Source organism: Ovis canadensis, chromosome 5 (assembly GCF_042477335.2).
Source record: "Ovis canadensis isolate MfBH-ARS-UI-01 breed Bighorn chromosome 5, ARS-UI_OviCan_v2, whole genome shotgun sequence".
In the NCBI taxonomy this organism is placed as follows: Eukaryota; Metazoa; Chordata; class Mammalia; order Artiodactyla; family Bovidae; genus Ovis; species Ovis canadensis.
Genome location: NC_091249.1, coordinates 114,451,717 through 114,464,821, shown reverse-complemented (window position 1 = coordinate 114,464,821; position 13,105 = coordinate 114,451,717). Strand labels below are relative to the sequence as shown.

General features: G+C 39.4%; 1 protein-coding gene across 46 annotated transcripts in view; it reads right to left on the bottom strand.

Moving 5' to 3' along the window:
* Positions 1 to 13,105, bottom strand: part of PAM (peptidylglycine alpha-amidating monooxygenase) — a 323,041-nt gene that overhangs the window by 188,590 nt on the left and 121,346 nt on the right. The gene's annotated exons all lie outside the window — the stretch shown is intronic.

Here is a 13,105-nt window from a genome sequence, read left to right as displayed (position 1 = left end):
GAATGACATTCTAACATGTATACTATCATGTGAATTGAATCGCCAGTCTATGTCTGACGCAGGATGCAGCATGCTTGGGGCTGGTGCATGGGGATGACCCAGAGGGATGTTGTGGGGAGGGAGGTGGGAGGGGGGTTCATGTTTGGGAATGCATGTAAGAATTAAAGATTTTAAAATTTAAAAAATAAAAAACTAAAAATAAGTAAATAAATAAATAAATTAAAAAAAAAAAAAGAAAGATCTTTCTGTTACTTTGTTAATGCTTCCTTTGTGGGCCTTTGCATTATTATTTTCTCCTGCTTTTAAGAGGAAGTTGCTATAGAATGAAGGGTGGGAGGGTGTCACATTTAAGTGCAAATATTCAGTGCCAGGCACCGGGCTTAGAGGGATGTGGTCAGAAGGTGCCGAGCGGTCTTTCCTTCGGTTTTTCTTGCAACTAATCAACATAAATTTTAAAAATGAGATGTCCTCTTTTTGTAGGGATTGTTTTTTTCCTGTTTATGCCTCCATGTCCTTAGCCACAGTTTTTCCTGCAGCACTTCAATACATATTTTGCTAAATGCCTCCCTATGACTTCAGAGGCAAGGGTTATTAACTGCACATGAACCTGGCACAGATCCAAAACATGCAGTTACAAAATCCGTATTCTCATTCTTGATAAGTAAAAAAGCTACAGGAAATGTCTACGTTTTCATTCAAAAACAACACTTAACTTTATCTTTTGCTTCTTGTGCTATTTACACAGAAGCATTTTTTCTCCCATAGCGGACAAATTTTCAAATGAGTCTTATGTTTTCCACTTCAAATGTTAAAATCCTTACAATAAATTTCCTCTTGCTATTATAAAAGTTTTGTTATCTTTGCCTTTAAGCCTCTCAGCTATACAATTATAATACTTAAAGTGGAATTTATAATCATATAATACTATTACATAATCAAAAAACTTACAGGAATTTTTCTTAAAGATCATGAAAGCATGTCAAAACTTTCATTTATATAATTCTGCTCAGTTGAGCTTATAGTAACCTAGAGGCTTCTATAAAATATACATTATACATTGCCCCCTGAATCCATCTCAACTATACAATTTGAAAGCCATTAACAAAAGAAACACAATTGCTGAAAAACATTTTACTGTCTTTTATTTTGGGGTACAGAAGCCACAATGAAATAAAGCTTAATCATAAGACTATCTGAATTTCTAAATATGAAATTCACCATTGAAAGAAGTATGATGTACTGAAGTAGCTTATATTCAGATATTTTAATTTCTCATCTATAATAATAACAGTTTTCTTTGATCAGTGTCCCCAAACTCCCCATGAACTATCAATGCTGAGCTTCATAATTTTCTTCTGGCTGAAAAGGATCAAAGCATTCTTATGTTTGCTAGAAGTCTTTGATACTGCTGCACAAACAGGTGGTGAATTTATTTCACTGCTGTTAAACTGTTTCTTGCTGTCTTGAGGTTAGGAAGAAGTGGTTTATTTTAACAAGGTGCTTATAGACTAGCTTGCTCTTCCTCAGTTTTTAATCTTCTTTACAAGGTTTCCCACAGTGATTTGCACTACACCCTGGAAATGAAATAAGAGCTGAAAAAAAGATGAGGCCCTGATCCTCTGGGCATGAGAGACACACTGGGTGCCATCCCAGGGGTATCACTCCAAGGAAATGAGGCCCAAGCAAGCCCAGTTGATCTTATTCACCTCTGTCTCCATTACTGAAATTATATGCCCTAACCTTGCTTTATATCATAACAAAAAGTTGAATTTTTAGTAACAATTATCATTGAAGAGTTAAGAAAAACAAGGAAAAAAAAATGCATGCTCAGTCATGCCCAACTCTTTGCAACCCTATTGACTGTAGCCCCTGCTTCTTTGTCCATGTAATTTTCCAGGCAAAAATACTGGCTACTGCTGCTGAGTCGCTTCAGTCTTGCCCAACCCTGTGCGACCCCATAGATGGCAGCCCACCAGGCTCCGCCGTCCCTGGGATTCTCCAGGCAAGAACACTGGAGTGGGTTGCCATTTCCTTTTGCAAGTCATCTTCTTGATCCAGGGATCAAACCTGCATCTCTTGCACTAGAAGGCAGATTCTGTGCCACTGAGCCATAGGTAAGGAACAACAACAACAAAATAAAAACAGGGCTAAAAGCCCCAAATTTACTTTTTCTAATGCAGAAAGTAAGAGCAAAAACAGAAACTCTGTCATTCAGCAAAAACAGAACTAAACTCTTAACCTAAGTCATTTGAAATGCACACTACTTATTATGAATAACAATTTATATTTCAAGGGAATTACCACTGTGACGTCAAGATTATTAGGAAATATTTACTGAACGCTGGCACTGACGGGTGTTTTATGTCATGGCTCGAGTTTGTGAAGCAGGACTTAAGGAAACTACACAGAGGCAGATCTGTGGAACCAAGAGCCCAAAGAAACCAGGCCCTGGAGGTAAAGAACAGGCTATTTATATTCCAGAAGCAGCCAGACATTTTCTGAGAACAAACAAATATAAAACGGCAGACCCAACTTGGTGCCTGGGACTGAAATGAGACAAACAGATTCTTATTAGCATTGACAAGAGATTTACCTTATTGCTGCTAAAGCATTTTAAAGATGAAATATGCTATATGACTACTTAGTATTACACAAGTACTAACTGCTAAATGAGTAATCAATTTTACTGCTATTTACTTGATTCGGCTGAATTTAATATTTATTTCTAAATAGAGATTATGTGAATTACCTGATTGAAAGGTGATTCTTTTGAAATGCAATTTGTTTAGCTTTTGAAATGGAATTTTTAAGTCAGTATATGTGCATTAATTTTTAAAATTTTTCTTTCACATTTTGACAACTTTCTATTATCATACAATTGCATCTCTCAAACAGTGAAGAAGTCATAAAGATACAAAAAACTTGGATCATGATATAAGAATTTCATGACAACATGCAAAATTCTGTGGATAAAGAAAACAATGTACTTCCAGTCCAGTAATTCTACCAAAGGACTGTTGCCTCTTTTGAAGTGACATATTCCTAAAGATTTGGTAAAAATAGGAAAAAACGGGACCATAAGCCTTCAAATATACTATTTATTGAAGTACAAAGGTGTAGATTTAGCAGTGATCATATTCATTGTTACTTAAAAATATATCAAGGTCATCACTAAACCTTCTAAAATTCCTTTGAGAAAATAAAATTATAAAATTATCAGTGGATCCCATAACCAGTCTGGAAGTATTTCAAAACATCCTTAAGGAAACTGACCATTTTATCTTTCAAAATGATTGGGGGAAATTTATGTCTCTATCAACACATTCAAAATTAATGGCCCATGCTTGACTGGCTAGTTGTTTTCAGTATCATAATGGTCGACACACGAGCACGCGGTTGATTCAGGGATGGATACCAACCGGGAAGGCAGCTTCTAGACTGGTCACCCTGGCTCACATCTAGCAAAATACTGGACTAATTATGCTCCTTTGGCATGGTGGATGTTGTATTTTATTTCACAATTTCTTCATCTATGATAAAAGAAAAGTTGAATGGCAGGGATGAAAGAATGATAGTGTTAAATACAAGTGAAGTGAAAAAGTGTTAGTCGCTCAGTCTGTCTGACTCTGTGACTCCGCAGGCTGTGTTACTCCGCAGAACTGTAACCCGCCAGGCTCCTTTGTCCCTGGGATTCTCCAGGCAAGGACACTGGGGTTGGTTGCCATTTCCTTCTCCAGGGGATCTTCCCAACTAAGGGACTGAACCCAGGTCTCCTGCATCGCAGGTGGATTCTTTACCATCTGAGCCACCAGTACAATAGAAAAATATGCTTTAAATTCTTTGATCAATAAAGGTAAAAAAAATAAAACTTTTTCCTCCATAAATATAGTCGAGTACTCACATATGCTCTTTATTTTGAATAAGATCACAGAGTTGTTTTAAGATATTTAAAAAACATACTTTTAACTGTTTCATTCTGATTTAGACTTTAAGATGGTCTATTTTTACTTCTGAAACTTTGTAATTATATCATCTTCTTTTAACAAAATATCAGAAAAAATTGTTTGCTATCGACTTTTATCAGTAAGTTTTATCTTAACCGAATGTCAAGAAGGATTGGATATATGTGTAAGTATGGCGGATTCACCTCACTGTATAGTAGAAAGTAACACAACATTGTAAATCAACTATACTTCAATAAAATTTTTTTAAAAACAAGAAAAAATAAATAAAGTAAAATCAGAAAAACAAGTGGACTAAGTAGTATTAATTTGCCTAAAAGAATAAAACTGTGATAAATCCTCCCTTTCATTTTTATATTTAAAACGTTACCATTGGTATTACATTGTAGTGAGATAAAGGTTCATTAAGGCAGCCTTTGTTATGTAAAAACAGAACACACTAGAGGGGAAATTCTTTTCTGAGTTACAATTATCCTCCAAGGATATAGCAAATGAGATATCATTAAAATATTTAAGTTTAATTATTCAATGTGTTCTAATACATAATCAAAATACATATGCACACAACCTAAGCATTTTACTCACTCCTGAAACCTTCTGAATTTTCTTCCTAGTGAGAAAGTGAGCCTTAAGAAAATGACAGAAAAATTCTAAGGAGAGGAAATCACACTTTTATGCACAGAAAGTAGTATTTCCTAAACTAACTGGAAAGAGCATCTGATTACTGGGAATTAATTCTCCCCACACATTGATTCAATTTCTCTCAGTCCCACAATCAAACTGCTCCACGCCAATGCAGTCAGTACGTTATTCTGCTTTTTGCTTTCCCCAAATGAAATCAGGTATTTTGAGCTTTCTGACCCCTCACATTTTCCCCACAAACTAATTTATTTGAATCTGAGAATTAATGGCATTCAATGGTTACTCTTGCTTTTCTTTCTACCCATACATTTCTCTTTTCTCTATTCTTCGTATCAAAATTTTGCATGAGTGTTATTCGTGTAGGGTACAGTATCTGTTGTGAAAGAAACACAGCTCACTTGCCCAAGCTGGGTAGTACAGAAGTCCTGTGCACCCAAGGCCCTATGTCTTCCTTTAACCAATGAAAGAACAGAAGTGAGTTACGTCAATCAATCCAAACTGACATTTCGAAAGCCATTTGCTAATTCAACCACACTATTTCCCTATTTTCCTTCTATGTTACCCTTATGCCTTCTACTCAGTGACCAGTAATGTTTGGAGAGACTATTTCCATCCATCTGAATCCAGACACTCCCTGAAGAAGGCAGAAGGCAAAAGAAGGAACAGTCCTCTTCATAGGGACTTGAGTTTAGAAGCTCAAGCTCATCTTTTTTGCCCAAAGATGTATATGAAAAGACAATGTTAAAGCAGAAGAATCACATAACTCTCATGGGCAAATTTAGTTACTTCCCAGCTACCCAGCAGGATGGGGGGCAATGAAGAAATTTACGAGTTACAGAGAACAAAGGTTGTGAATTTCAACATACACTCCAGTCTACTTCTACTCAAGGTGTTATGTTCATTTCCACGTAGGTAAAAAGCTCTTTTTCACTTTCTATTCATATCCAGGGCTTCCCTAGTGGTCCAGTCGTTAAGAATCCACCTCTAATGCAGAGGACACAGGTCCAATCCCTGGTGCAGGAAGATCCCACATGCCAAGAGACATCTAAGCCCCTGTACACAACTACTGGAGCCTGGGCTCCACAGGAAGAGAAGTCACCACTTCGAGAAGTCTGTGCACCGCAACTAGGGAGTGGCCTGTGCACAGCAACAGAGACTCAGTGCAGGCAAAAATACATAAGAAAAATCTTAAAAGAAATCAGCGAGACTGAAGCATCATCTTACCCGTTTCAACATGACATAATGTACATTAAGGAAATGAGTGTGAACAAGGGATACGAAGAAATACATCACGCAGTTCTCCAGGGTCTCACGGTAAAGTTTAAGAAAAATTTTATATACCAAACTGGGATATACGTCAACTTTTAGAAAAAGAATATAAACTTTTTAAGAAGAGATTTCAAATAAAAGTAGTATGCACACATAGTTAAGAGTCAAATGGTACTAAAAACCTGCAATATAACAGCAGTCTTCGGCCCAACCACCGCAAGTCCTACTCATCAGCTATAACACTTTGGGACTCTTTTAGCAGACTATTCTGGTATTTATCTTCATTTTTCCAAATGTGCTGATGTTCTCATTTACCAGTTCACAGAGACATCTATTCATTATCTATTGACTTTCTACTTTTGAAGATATGGATTGAAGGGGATATTATAGCCCCCTTCTCATTCCACACATATCATAATTTTTGGTAAAATCAATATTTAAATTGCTAAAGCTATATAAACACTCTCCTCCACTGAACCAAGTAACTATTTTATGATTGTTAACTTTCTCATATATCTTTTTATTTTTATGCAGTGCAGGAACTACAGCATGGTTGGAGTATCTTTATTTTAGCTTCATCCTTCATTGTGTTTGGCTGAATATAGATTTACAAGACGAAGATTATTTTTTCTAAAAATGTAAAAGATATTACTTCTCTATCTTCTTTCTTATAATCTTATTGTTGAGAAACCAGGTACCATTCTAATCTTTCATACTTTATTAACATTGATAATCTCTCTAAATAACTTCCCAGTCTGGGAGCTTTAAAATTTTTCTCTTTACCTTTCTGTTCTGAAATGTTATTGCCGTTCCCTAGTATAATGAGTCTTTTTCTCATTCATTTCCCTGGGTACCCCTCATTCATCTTGCTAGGTCATTTTAACCTGAAGACTTATGAACTACTCTATTGATACATACTCTTAAATATTCTTTGACCATCTCTTTTCTTCAATTATCTGAGTTCTCTCTCTCTCTCTTTTTTTTTTGAATTCCTCTATTTGGATATTGGACCTGATGGAACGCCCCTCAAATTTTCCTACCATTTCCTTTCTATTGTCTGTTTTTGTCCTTCTTAAGAGATTTCCTCAATTTTCAACTTCTCCTACTTTCTAGTTTTAGCTTTTTCTACTTTCTATTCCTTTCTACACTGTTCCAGCCGACTTCCTTTTATTCCTTTTCTTTAAAATTCTCCCTTTCCAGTGAGACATGTCCCTAACTCCCCATCAACCCTGGGGGTTTCAATTTTCTAGAGCAGAGTCAGCCATCTTCTGGGAGAATGAAATACATTGTGAATGTTCTGGGAGCAAGGCAGGGAGAGGAGCCTGGAGCAAACTCTCATATTAAAGCCCTGATTTTAGCCCCACGTGGCATCCCTACTCTCCATGGCACTGGAATCACTAAGGCTTGAGCCCTTCATGTGCTGGCTGAAGTTGGTCAGCTTGCTTCTCACAGGTCTTGCCTCTCCAGGGCACTTAAATGAAACAGCTTCTCTTATACTAAGCTTGTTATCAATCCTCTCCTCTCCGCTTTCCCAAAATGTATCAATCTCTCACTCGCTGTGGAGTCTCTCCCTTCCCTTTATCTTCCCAGGGGTATATAACTTTTAAAACTCTTTTACCATCCTTTTTGGAGGGATTTGGGGAGGCCAAGAAGATGAAAAATCATGTTCTCGACCTGCTGCATTGAAACTGAAGTCCCAGAAATACAATTTCAAAGTAGATTACGTGGAGATTATCTAGTTCGGTTTCCTCATTTCACAGCCAAGGAAAGAAATGAAGCTAGGTTAAATGCTTTGCTCAAGAGGTCCTTCTCCAAATTCAGAGCAGAGCCAGGGGTAACACATCTCTTGTCTACCAGTCAGGTGTTTCTTTGACTCCCAACATAATGTCTTTTAAGATTTTTTTAAAATGTGGGCCATTTTAAAAGGCTTTATTGAATTTGTTACCATATTGTTTGTATTTTGTTGGTTTTTTTTTTTTTTTTTTGGCTGCGAGACATATGAGATCATTGCTCCCAGGTCAGGGATTGAACTCACACCCCCTGCATTGAAAGGTGAAGTCCTAACCACTGGAAATGCCAGGGACATCCCCTCAATATAACCTCTTTCTGAGAAAAGCATTTTGTTGGCGTCCTGGATAAAAGTCTAGAAATACACCACTGAGCCATCCATGAATAACATAATTGAAGAGGAAATCACAACCAAAGGCACACACGCTGAAGGCTGTGTGTTGGAAGTAATAAGCAGCAAGTGCTGAGAGAAGGGGAGGTCCCTGAAGGTTAGGATGACTTCACAAGGCACCACGAGCAGCTGAGATTTGTATGTGATCTTGTGGCAGGAGCCCGAGATAAGGGGTGATGAAGGGCAGTGATGGCAGAGGACATTTGTTGGGAACTGTGAGGCAATGGTTCACGGTTCAACCTCAATGGTTCAACCTCAGAGACCTTCCCCAGGGCTGCTCTGATGAAAGGCAGAAACCACCTCTGCGACGAATCCCTCTCCCACCCGGTCTTCTGACAAGAGCCCCGGACACACAGCCCACCAGAATCAGTGCTCGCTCTTCTGGATTCTGCCATCTGTACAAGTCAATAAAATACATTGACTCTTACTCTCTGAAGTTTGTATTGTAGAATCAAATGGATAGTTTTTTATTTGTTTGTTTTTTATTACAGCCATATTATCTGATGGCCATTTTCAGACTATACAAGTTGAAATTTATGACTCAGCTTCAATATTTCTAGGGAGGACACTGTCTTTAAGAACTCAGGAATTAGAGGTCAAAAATAGGACTAGGGGAGGTAGAATTTTAAAAATTCAACTGAAAGGCACCAGAACATCCACAATTTGGGTACTTTTCTTTCATGTCATCTGCCAAAAGAAAGCAGAAGGCAGGAAGGAATAGTTTTTAATATCAAATAAAGGCTTAAAATAATGTTTTCAATACTCATCTTTCTTAGGAAAACAACTAAATGTTTAACGATAAATAGTATGACAGTGGTAAAACGCAGCACCACGTATTTTTGTTGTTGGTGTTTCAGGGCAGCTTTTGTCGGTAAAGTATCAGCAAAGCGCCACTGCTTCTGCCCTTGGCATATACACTATCTCTTTTAATGGAAAAGGGTTAGTTTCTGTTTAACTGTGTTAACCTAAGTCCATTCCGAAGGAGATCAGCCCTGGGATTTCTTTGGAAGGAATGATGCTAAAGCTGAAACTCCAGTACTTTGGCCACCTCATGAGAAGAGCTGACTCATTGGAAAAGACTCTGATGCTGGGAGGGATTGGAGGCAGGAGGAGAAGGGGACGACAGAGGATGAGATGGCTGCATGGCATCACGGACTCGATGGACGTGAGTCTGAGTGAACTCTGGGAGTTGGTGATGGACTGAGAGGCCTGGCGTGCTGCGATTCCTGGGGTTGCAAAGAGTCAGACACGACTGAGCGACTGAACTGAACTGAACTGAACTGAAGTATAAAGGTGTAACTGGATATTTGAAAATAGAACAATGCTTTCGATTAGTGAGGCATAAACAAAAAACACTTAATCTTTGGTAAAATATTTCCATACACACTGTTTTAGATTTTTGCTTATCTAAATCCACTGAACTCGTAGGACTGTTTAGAGATTTAAATATGTGGGCTTTAACTAATTGTTCAGAATTGCAATGGGAATCCCTGTTACCTAGAATACAATTAGACTGTATTTTGATGAAACTATAATTTAATTGAGAGGAGGAAAGTGGTAGATTTTTCACATCCCTTTAGCTTTAGTAATAGCAGTAGACCTGAATATCCCATAACTGTGGATTCAACTAGTGGTCAAGAAACACTCTTCACGGGGGGCGGTCCTAAGATGGTGGAGGAATAGGACGGGGTGACCACTTTCTCCCCCACAAATTCAGCAAAATAACATTTAAACACTGAGTAAATTCCACAAAACAACTTCTGAATGCCGGCAGAGGACATCAGGCACCCAGAAAAGCAGCCCATTGTCTTTGAAAGGAGGTAGGAAAAAATATAAAAGACAAAAAAAGAGACAAAAGAGGTAGGGACGGAGCTCCGACCCGGAAAGGGAGTCTTAAAAAGAGAGAAGTTTCCAAACACCAGGAAACACTCTCACTGCCGAGTCTGTGGCGAGCCTTGGAGGCACAGAGAACATTTAACGGGGAGGAAAAATAAATAAATAATTAAAACCCACAGATTACGAGCCCAACAGCAACTCCCCCAGCAGAGAAGCAGCGCAGACTCCTGCACCTGCCACTAGCAAGCAGCGGCTGGGCAGGGGGGCGCAGGCTGCACTGCTTAGAGTAAGGACCAGGCCTGAATGCCCCGAGGGTAATCTAAGCAAACTAACTTAGGCTAGCAAACCAGACTGTGGGATAGCTACCATGCGAAAAGCCCTAAGTCACTGCCAGCGCACAGAACAAAGGACTGAACAGAACTAGCTGGCTGCAGACCATCCCCCTCCGGGAGGGGGCAATCGCAGCCCCAGAGAGACATTATCTACAAAACTAAGCAGGCTTCTTTGCTAACTAAGACTTCTTGGGGTTCTGGACGGTCAACATCCACCTGAGAAGGCGTGCCAGTTGTACACCCAGGAAACGGAGCGGCAGGGACCGGGGAGGCGATAAGTCTCAGCAACCACGCTCGCCAAACACCTCATCACCTGTGCTGCTCGGACCTGGGAAGGGCTCAAAACGCAGGCCCAACTGAGTCTGCACCTCTGAGGACTACCCGAGTGCCTGAACCTGAGCGGCTCAGACCTGGGAGGTGTATGCAGTCCAGGGCCAGCCTCGGACGGTTCCCGGCGGACCAACCTAGAGCCTGAGCAGTGTGGGCAGGGGCAGGGAGGGCACACGCGCCGTGAGCGGGGGCAGGCCCAGTGTGGCTGAGACATTGCGAGCACATGCCAGTGGTATTTGTTTGCAGCATCTCTCCCTCCCCACAGCACAACTGAACAAGGGAGCCTAAAATAAGTGTCCACCACAGACCCCTTTGAGTGTCAGGGCGGAAATCAGACACTGAAGAGACCAGCAAACAGAAGCTAAAACAGAGGGAACCGCCCTGGAAGTGACAGGTGCAATAGATTAAAACCCTGTCGTTAGTACCGACTACATAGGAAGGGGGCTATAGATCTGGAGAAATATAAGCCGGACCAGGGAACTATCCGAAAATGAACTGACCCCACAATACCCACAACACCACCAGAGAAAGTCCTAGACATATTTTTATTTTTACTATTTTTACGATCATTCTTTTTTTTTATTTTTTAAAAAATTTAAGTCCTCTATTACTCCTTTAATTTTCACTTTTATAACCTACTATTACTTTGCAAAAACAAAAAACAAAACAAAACAAAAAAAGACACTATTTTTTAAAAGCAAGAATATACAATGAAGAAGACAATCTCTTTAACAAGTGGTGCTGGGAAAACTGGTCAACCACTTATAAAAGAATGAAACTAGAACACTTTCTAACACCACACACAAAAATAAACTCAAAATGGATTAAAGATCTAAATGTAAGACCAGAAACTATAAAACTCCTAGAGGAGAACATAGGCAAAACACTGTCCGACATACATTACAGCAGGATCCTCTATGACCCACCTCCCAGAATATTGGAAATCAAAGCAAAAATAAACAAATGGGATCTAATTAAACTTAAAAGCTTCTGTACAACAAAGGAAACTATAAGCAAGGTGAAAAGACAGCCTTCTGAATGGGAGAAAATAATAGCAAATGAAGCAACTGACAAACAACTAATCTCAAAAATATACAAGCAACTCCTGCAGCTCAATTCCAGAAAAATAAATGACCCAATCAAAAAATGGGCCAAAGAACTAAATAGACATTTCTCCAAAGAAGACATATGGATGGCTAACAAACACATGAAAAGATGCTCAACATCACTCATTATTAGAGAAATGCAAATCAAAACCACAATGAGGGACCACTTCATGCCAGTCAGAATGGCTGCGATCCAAAAGTCTACAAGAAATAAATGCTGGAGAGGGTGTGGAGAAAAGGGAACCCTCTTACACTGTTGGTGGGAATGCAAACTAGTACAGCCACTATGGAGAACAGTGTGGAGATTCCTTAAAACACTGGAAATAGAACTGCCTTATGGCCCAGCAATCCCACTGCTGGGCATACACACCGAGGAAACCAGAATTGAAAGAGACACGTGTACCCCAATGTTCATCGCAGCACTGTTTATAATAGCCAGGACATGGAAGCAACCTAGATGTCCATCAGCAGATGAATGGATAAGAAAGCTGTGGTACATATACACAATGGAGTATTACTCAGCAATCAAAAAGAATACATCACTTCTAATGAGGTGGATGAAACTGGAGCCTATTATACACAGTGAAATAAACCAGAAAGAAAAACACCAATACAGTATACTAACACATATATATGGAATTTAGAAAGATGGTAATGATAACCCTGTATGTGAGACAGCAAAAGAGACACAGATGTATAGAACAGTCTTTTGGCCTCTGTGGGAGAGGGAGAGGGTGGGATGATTTGGGAGAATGGCATTGAAACACGTATAGTATCATATATGAAATGAATCGCCAATCCAGGTTCAATGCATGATACTGGATGCTTGGGGCTGGTGCACTGAGACAACCCAGAGGGATGGTACGGGGAGGGGGGGGGCGGTTCAGGATGGGGAACACGTGTATACCTGTGGCGGATTCATGTCGATGTATGGCAAAACCAATACAATATCGTAAGGTAATTAGCCTCCAATTAAAATAAATATATTTATATTAAAAAAAGAGAAACATTCTTCAATTGCCCCTTGAAGCATGCTAATCCAAGTCTGTGTATCATGTTGAAGCTTGTTCTGACACAGATTTTCCAGGACTACCTCTGATTACAAATTTTTAAGGGAGAACAACAAAATCTACCCTTGTCCTCTTTACCTCAAAGGGATTCTGGGAGGACAAAGGAAGACAATAACCATGAAAGGGCCCTGCATATTCAAAAACTTGGTCCCGTGAGGATCAATCAGAAAAAAACTGCTCTAAAAAGTCCAATATACTGTAGCATCAATCCACCTGCCAGTGCAGGAGATGCTGGTTTGATTCCTGGGTCAGAAAGATCCCCTGAAGAAGAAAATGGCAACCCACTCCAGTATTCATAGCTAGAGAATCAATGGACAGAGGAGTCTGGCAGGGCTACCTTCCAAGGGGTTGCAAAGAGTCGGATACAACTGAGCTCACA